Source organism: Olea europaea, chromosome 7, assembly GCF_002742605.1.
Source record: "Olea europaea var. sylvestris chromosome 7, O_europaea_v1, whole genome shotgun sequence".
Lineage (NCBI taxonomy): Eukaryota > Viridiplantae > Streptophyta > Magnoliopsida > Lamiales > Oleaceae > Olea > Olea europaea.
The window spans coordinates 21,665,511-21,674,141 of NC_036243.1; positions in this window are offsets into that span (position 1 = coordinate 21,665,511).

Here is an 8,631-nt window from a genome sequence, read left to right on the forward strand (position 1 = left end):
TTCTTATTTATCTAAAAAGAAATTTATGCTAGAATTTTGTACCATAATCCCCCTTTTGTCATCCACATAAGATACAGCATTTCAAATAGAAATGATAGTAATTATTATTACCAGCATTTCGTGGGTGTATATTGGGCATTACCTTTCTAACAAGCATTAAGCATGATTTGGATGTATAGAAACATCTATTTATCTTTCAAGAAGTATGCATAAAAGAAGAATCATCACTGTTAACACATATTAGTCATCATCACATTTTTAATTAAAACTTACGTTTCCACCAGAAGTGTATGGAGTTTTGCTGCAATACTATACTGCACTTTTGACAAAAATATTTCATGAAAGCTTATTAAGGAAAATATATCTAGAACCTTGACAATTAGTACAATAACATAACCAAATCAGGTTGTCAATTCCATCTTATTAACATGAGCCTCATAGAAGCTAATACAGGGCATATTTTCCTAATATTACCAACTTTTAAGAACATGGACTAACCAGCGATAAAAAGGAAAATCCTGAAAATAATTTAGAGTAAGTTAATGCAATATGATTGCACTACCATATTAGAATTAGATGCTTAAGTCCAGGCTAGGGACAGAATGCTGCTACGCTACGACATTAAAAAAGTAACAAGAACCTACAATGAATAAAAGGCATGGAATACACAACTGAAAAAAAAAAAAAAAAAAAAAAAAAAAAAAAAAAAAAAAAAAAAAAAAGATTTTTCAAGTTGGGTTAAAATTTATTTGAGATATTCACAAAATTAAACTCTACTGAAAAACCCAAAAAGGCACCAAGTGTGTGACTCTTCTTTCAGAACTTAACACACTACATCTATCAAGAACATTTTGAAAACTAGTCTATGCTACGTGTGATGCACAAGCTGTGCATAAATTATAGTTTGGTTAGCGTATGTATTGAATATATTTGAAAATATATGGGAAGTTGGAATTATTGGCAATGAACTAACCAGTTATACGAGTCAATCACTCTTTTTTCTTTCACAAAATGTCATTTTTCTACTAAAAGTTGCAGAATCAATAAAATTCATTAATAATGAGAATTCAAGTTATAGTTAGTCAAAAAAATACTCCACTGGACAATAAAAGCATTCCAAGCAATAAAAGCTAGCACCATAGCAGTACATTCTTCAACAAATTATCGTAGATATAAATGTATTATTGTACAGTTAAGAAATAATTCAAGGTAAAGCAGAAGTTAGAACCTGAAAATCTTAAAATTCTTCATCAACGACTATTTTCCTTAATGGAATGTTGAGTACTCCTTAAAACACGGTTGTTCTACAATATTTAGGTGTCAATTCGTGATGAGGAATTTGAGGAGTGTAACTAAACTTCAAGACATTGTATTGTTAAACAATGCTTTGATAGATATTTCATTAACTCAATCTCTGTAGAATTCCACTCAATACTACATCTGGTTCTTTCCAATATTGAGATACAATATTTTTGAAATCTAGAAGCTTATCCTTCATACGTATGCTTCTAACAATACTCGGATTTTTCTTATCCACTTCAAAAGGAGGGAGTGAATATTATAAAAATAAAGCTCTCCTTCAAAGGAATCAGCTTCTTTTAGAAAATCAATCTTTTATTACATAGAATATTTTAAACTGATGTTGTCGACTAAATAAACTAATTGTTGAATCTCAAGAAGATTAGGTAAACTAAGGTTACAAGTAGGCATATCCTGGAACAAGTTACAAATTCACATATAAACTAACAAATGATATCTTTATTCTTAGACTGGAAACAAGTGTGTTATCAGTATTTCGTGAGAAGTGGACTATTAGAAATTAATAGAAGGTAAAAATGTTATCTAGATTGTGTACATATCTAAAGCATTTAGTCCTATGAGCAATAACTACTAAAATAGTTGTGGGAACGCAATTCTCAAGGGATAAAAAAAGACCCTAGCATTTAACAAGTTTGAAACAAATTTCTTCCTTGGGATAAATTATAATGCAAGATACTTACAAGATACCACCCACCTCCATTGCCTTTCCTGAGGCAGCCCCAATGGTTTTTATGTCCTCATCTCGTTCATTTAAACTAATAATTATACCTCCGGCTACTAAATCATTAATGTTCAAAACTGCCAAATGAAAAAGTTGAACAGTGGGCTTATTCCAATTCTAGCTGCACTTCCACTGCTAAAAAAAGGATGTTTGGAACTATCCTGAACAAGATTCAATACATATGCCTGGAGATGTGAACAAAAACTTTAAAGCATTTACCATAGTACACTCGGCAACTTAACTCTAGTAGAGAATATCCAAATCTTAATTTTAATGCTGGTGAAAACAGCTCTAACTAAAGAGTAATTTAGTGAGATATATCACTGGTAATTTGACATGATTTTCTTTTATTATTTACACTTTGAGACAAAATGTTTACAAAGGCACAAAATTAATCTATCTGTGTAAGATTTTTTATGTATATCATGACTCATGAGATTAGTAAAACTCAAAGCTGTGCATAGTAAATAAAGGAAAAAGAAAGAGAAATAAAGTTAAGTTACAATTATGTAAAAATTAGAGGAAAAATGAACAATGCACTAATTTCCATTAGTTTAATACTAAACAAAGTGAAAAAGGATATTCGGAATTAAATCCTCAAATGAAATGAAATTGAAAATCCAAACTGAGTTTGGTGACTAATGAATCCAAACAGCATTCTGAATTCGACTGAAATTTAAAGAGCACTTCTTCAAAACAATGGCAATACAAATAACATTTTTTTTCCTTGTTAAAATAGAAGTACATTTTTTTGTAATAGATGATCAATGAAATTTGTAAGAAAGTGATCAACTTTAATGATTTGTGTAACTACATAATTTACTTATAACTAACGGGGAAGGAAGAAAATAAAAAGAGAAGAAAGAGAAAAATGAAAGGAAGCACTTCTATTGAGACTTGCAGTTTGGAAATAGCTAATTCGTTCTAGAATTTTGTTAATTGCAATATTTGGCTAGTGAAATTTTTTGGTGAACAATACCTTGAAAGTCAATAAAAAAGCAAGAGGGAAGATAACAGCTAATCCTGCACTATTGAAAATAATAAATAGCATGGCTTTAAAGTTAATCATTTAAAAACTCCATAAGAATTAAATTGTTTTCCTTTCCTACGTTCATCCCAAACTAAAAGTAAATATAGATCAAAAAACTGCAAAGTACAAAAAAAAAAAAAAAAAAAAAGAAAAAAAAAAAAAATTTTAGAGGGGGAAAAAAAAGGAAGAAGAAGAAGAATTTAGTAGTGGAGATTATAAAATAGTAACTATGATCAAAAGTAATCACAATTGAGATAGCGTAAATACGGTAAAATCGTGATGATTGATAGTTTATTTGACAAACTTCATATACATGTCATAGTACTTTTATAATTTGAGTTCGTATTTATATTCGAGATAACAAAGATAACATAATCCAAACGCTCATTATTCAATAAATCATTTCAATTTATCGATGTGAAATTGCAACTGTTAATTTTTATCGTTTCTGAAATCAAATTATCAGATTTGAACAAGATTATTCCAAAAAATAAATAAATAAATAAATAAATATATAAACTTTCTACATTACCTGCAAGTAAAAGATTAGGTGTGAAACAAAAGATGCACAAATGAACAGTAAACCCTCATCATCTCTTTTACTATAGTAGTTTATGGAGACTCAAACATGACTCTCCGTTATTTTGGAGGCTCAAGCAAATGCCTCTGTTATTATGGAGTGATTGAGCCTCTGTTATTATGGAGGCATCAACGTGCCTCCGTACGTTTGAGCTAAATGCTTCCGTAATTATGGAGGCACAAATTTCATTTTTTTTATTTCTTTTTCTTTCACTGGTTCTCAATACAACAATTTAATTTCATTTAATCAACTTGATTTTTTTAATAGACGTGATTCCTAAAATAAATACATAAAATATAGATCAATTTTTTATATGTATACAGAGATTATATAAATCCTTCAAATAAGCAGAAATGCAAATAAATGATAGACATATTAATCACATTTTCAATCTAACCTTTTGAGTGCAATCAAATAATGTGTGAAATTTGTTAGATCAAATAGTCACTCACGTCGATAGCTCAATAATTTTTTTCTCCTCACTTTTGTTTTTGGGAAGAGTAAGATCATACTTTTTCGATAACATATTGTCCATTTCTACAACCAGTGTTAATCTATTCAGCTATTTCTACACCTAATTATATTTACTCTTTTATCTACCAACCTATTCCATCCACATTTCAATAATTCTCAATTATTCAAAAATAAACAATACAACATCATTTCTTCATTGGAACTCCTTAATTGAAATATAATGTTCATAAGAAATTTGCACACACATTACAAAAATAGATATATTGTTCCACTAAAACATTTGTTTTATATTCACTTATATAGAAACCACCATATACATATATTTCAATTTTTTTTTTTTATATTTTGATATGGATCCATTGCATTAAAAAAAACAAAAAAACATTAACAGCAAAAATTCGAAATGAAATCAACTCACACTAAACACAAGAAAAAAATCAATCAAGCTCCGTTAAATGAAATTGAGTTGCCGTCCACAATTTTCAATAAAAACAATAATAAGAACTAAAATTCAGAACAATCAGACCTCAATTAAGGAACCCAAGGAAAATATTCGGGTTGAAACCCTAATTTAGATTTATAAATCAAATGCAATTTAAATCGATGACTACACATGGGGATGCATCAGTTTCATGAAGTATGGAATTTGACAAGATTTTCAGTCTAAAGGAGGTAGATAAGGAGATGACACGTGTAACTTATTAAAAGAAATGATGTCCTAACGAGTATATCCACGGAAAATTGGATAAGTGCAAGGGAGGGAATAAATTAAGGATGTGATATCTTGTTTGCTCCAAGCACATGTTAGACATGTTTTCTTACAAGTGAGAAAGATTCAGTTCACTAAATAAGAGGAAACACATGTGTAAAAAAATTTAAAATAAAATTATTGTTAAGTTCGACTTAAGAAATCAGCTAAAACTTCACACTACAAGTATATTTTAAAAATTACTCGAAAAATTAGTATTAAAAATAGTAGAGCATTAATTGAACTCATAGCCATAAATAATAAACTCTTCAAATAGCAATTGGACCAAAGGAATGTAAAGCATCACGAACCTATGTTTTGTCAATACACTGTACTCCGTTATGTCAAATATTCCATTAAAAAAATGGATTTCAATTGAGTAAACAAATGAAAGAAACAGAAAGAATCGTTTGCAACAAATTGTAAAGATGAGTGATTAATATGGAATTTCTCTATAAATTGAGTAGTATATTTAACCCTCTATACTTTTGTGTCATTCTTAATGTGTTTTGCGATTATGGTGCGTTTGATTGCAAACATAAAATTTCTATTGAAAGAAAATAAATTTTAGATAATTGAATTGCCTATAACTTATTTGTACGAAAATTATTAATTAAATGTGTTTGATTAATTTAGTTTTCAATTTAGAAAATATTATACTTGTTCATTTTTTATTGGTGGGCAAATAAGAAAGAGTGTACAGATAAGAGAGAGAAAGGAAATATTCAATCAAGGCTTTTAATGATTTTTTGAGATTTAAAAAGTTTAGAGATATTCAATTGAGACTTTTTGAAGTTCTCTAAGGGTCATTTGATTGTAAAAATGAAATTGAATTGAATTGAAAACGAATTATAGGGAATTGAATTGTCTAGAAATTATTTTCTTGAGAATTGTAAATTATTATATTTGATTGGTATAATTTTTCACGTGAAAAATATTGAAATAAAAGTAATTTTTGGTGTTCGTTTAGCATTGTTTTATATGAAAATCGATTGAAGGAATAAAATTTATTGGTATTGGGGATGGAATTTGTTTCCATTGTCAAAACAAAAAAAAAAATTCAAAAATATATATATATTTATCTTTTGGTGTTTGTTTAACTTTGTTTTATATGAAAATTTTCATTTAAAGGAAAATGTTTTTTTTTTACAATTAGGAATAGAATTTAAAAAAAATTAAAAAAAAAAAGGAACCTGGAAAAGCTCTTTTGGGCATTGAAGCAAATTTGAGCCGCATCCAAAAGTTTTACCCATTTTTTTCTGCGAAGTAGAGATAAAGTGTTGAAAATATTCTTCTAGCATAGAATTGAAGCACTTCGTCAGTCCGTCATATTGTGGGTGAAAACTAGATCTCATGTTCAAAGTTGAACTAAGAAGTTTGAACAACTCAGTCCAAAATATGCCAGTGAAACGAGGATCTTGATCACTGACGATGTCCTTAGACAGTCTCTAGTATTTGACAATATGCTTGAAAAAGAATTGAGCTGTCTCTTCCGCGGATACATACTTAGGCGCTGCAATGAAAGTTGCGTATTTTGATAGACGGTCCACCTCAATGATGATAGTGTCAAAATCCTCAACTTTTGGCAACCCAATAATTTAGTCCATCGATACACTTTCGAATAGCCGAGTTGGAACGGAAAGAGGCTCCAGTAAGCCCGCCTATTTCTGATGATCTACCTTATCTTGCTCACAAACAAGACAGGTTTATATAGGTTGCAATGTCGTCCCGCATATGAGGCCAGTAGTATGCACGTTGCAGTAGTGCACAAGTGCGTTCCTCTCCGAGATGCCCTGCCCAAATCGTATCATGGCATTCTGTAATTAGTGATTTCCTCAAATCTCCACCCTTAGGAACATATAGGCGGTCTCCTTTTGTCTTCACTAGTTCGCCATCGAGCGAGAACTGTCGAGTTTTACCCTGCTTGATGAGTTCAACCAAATATTGAGTAGATGGGTCCTTCTCCATAAGTGCCCGAATTTGGTCTCTTGTGTACGTGGAGACGATGCTCCCTGAAAAAGCAGCTACAGAGCAAATGACAACTAAATCGGCCCGTCGACTAAGAGCATCAGCAACATGATTACTAGATCCGGGACAATACTCTAGCATAAAATTGAACTATGAATGAATTCCTGCCAACAAGCCTGCTTGCTCGATAGTTTCGATTGGGACATAAAGTGACTAACTACAGTGTTATCTGTCCTCATAATAAATGGAGACTCAAACAAATAGTGATGCCATCCTCTAAGACAATGGACTACTGTCAACAATTTCTTTTCATGGGTCGAGTAACGACGTTCTGTTTTGTTTAACTTCTGGCTCTCATATGATATCGGATGTTCTTCTTGCATGAGGACTCCACCAAGTGCAAAATCTGAAACATCTGTATGAACTTCAAATGATTTAGTCATATTCGATAGGCTAAAATCTGGTTCGTCCACATGGACCAATCCCAATCCTTATCCTTCCTTGTCAATTCTGTAAGTGGTTGTGCAATTTCTAAGTAGCTTTTCACAAATCTTCGATAGTAATTGCATAACCCAAGAAATGAATGTACATCATGTACGATTTTTTGGTGGTTGCCAATCTTTGATGGTTGTAATCTTCTTCAAGTCCATGCGAATTTTGCCTTGTTCAATGATGTGACCCATGAAAATAATAGATGTCTGATCAAATGAGCATTTAGACGGTTTGGCATTGAGTTTATTCTCCCGTAGCCGATTAAAAATTCGCCTCACATGTTGGACATGCTCCTCCAATGTCTCGATGTAGATTATTATGTCATCCAGGTACACCACGACAAAATCATCTAAGAACTCGTGAAATACCTGATTCATCATAGTACAAAACGTTGCTGGAGCGTTTGTCAAACCAAAAGGCATCACTTTAAATTCAAAGGCTCCATATCTGGTTACCACCATAGTCGTTGCTTCGTCTCCCTTCTTGATCCGAACTTGCCAGTAACTAGACCTAAGATCAATTTTTGTGTAATACTTTGTCTGACTCTATCAATCGAAGCAATCCGCAACCAGTGGGATATGATAGCTATTCTTTACATTAATCTTGTTCAAAGCTCGATAGTCACAGTACATTCTAAGAGAACCATCGGCCTTTTTTTGAAACAATACAGGAGCTCCGTATGGCAACTTTGCAGGCACAATGATTCCACTCTCCAACATTTCTCCCAATTGCTTCCTAAGCCCTTCAAGCTCAAGCTGAGACATACGGTATGGTGCCCTGGCAGGAGGTTTGGCACCTGGAATAAGTTCAATCTCATGATCAATCGTCCTTCTTGGTGGTAATTTCTTTGATAATTCGTCCGGCATGATGTCTTCAAATTCTTGAATAAGCCTTTTAACAGGTTTTGGAATAGGACCATTCGCCTCTTCGATCTCCTCTAATTGAAGAGTGCACAAAAAAGAAGGTTCATTTCTCTTAAAACCTTTACTAAATTGCATGGCTGAGATACTCTTCTCGTCCATCCTCCCAACTTGTGTAGGGATGACACACGGCATATTACCCATCATCATTAACGAATCGAAATATGGCAACACTGCTGTCTTAGTGTCCCGAAGAAATTTCAATCCTAGAATAAGTTTGAAATCATCCATCTAAACTGCGGATAAATTTTTCCTTCCCTTGAAAGGACCTACTTTGATCAACACCAATTTCGTTGGTTGAGCAGCGGAGTTGATTTCTTTGACTTTTCCACTACCATTTTCAAGAACAAGTCCGAGTCGCTCTACTTCGATACATGC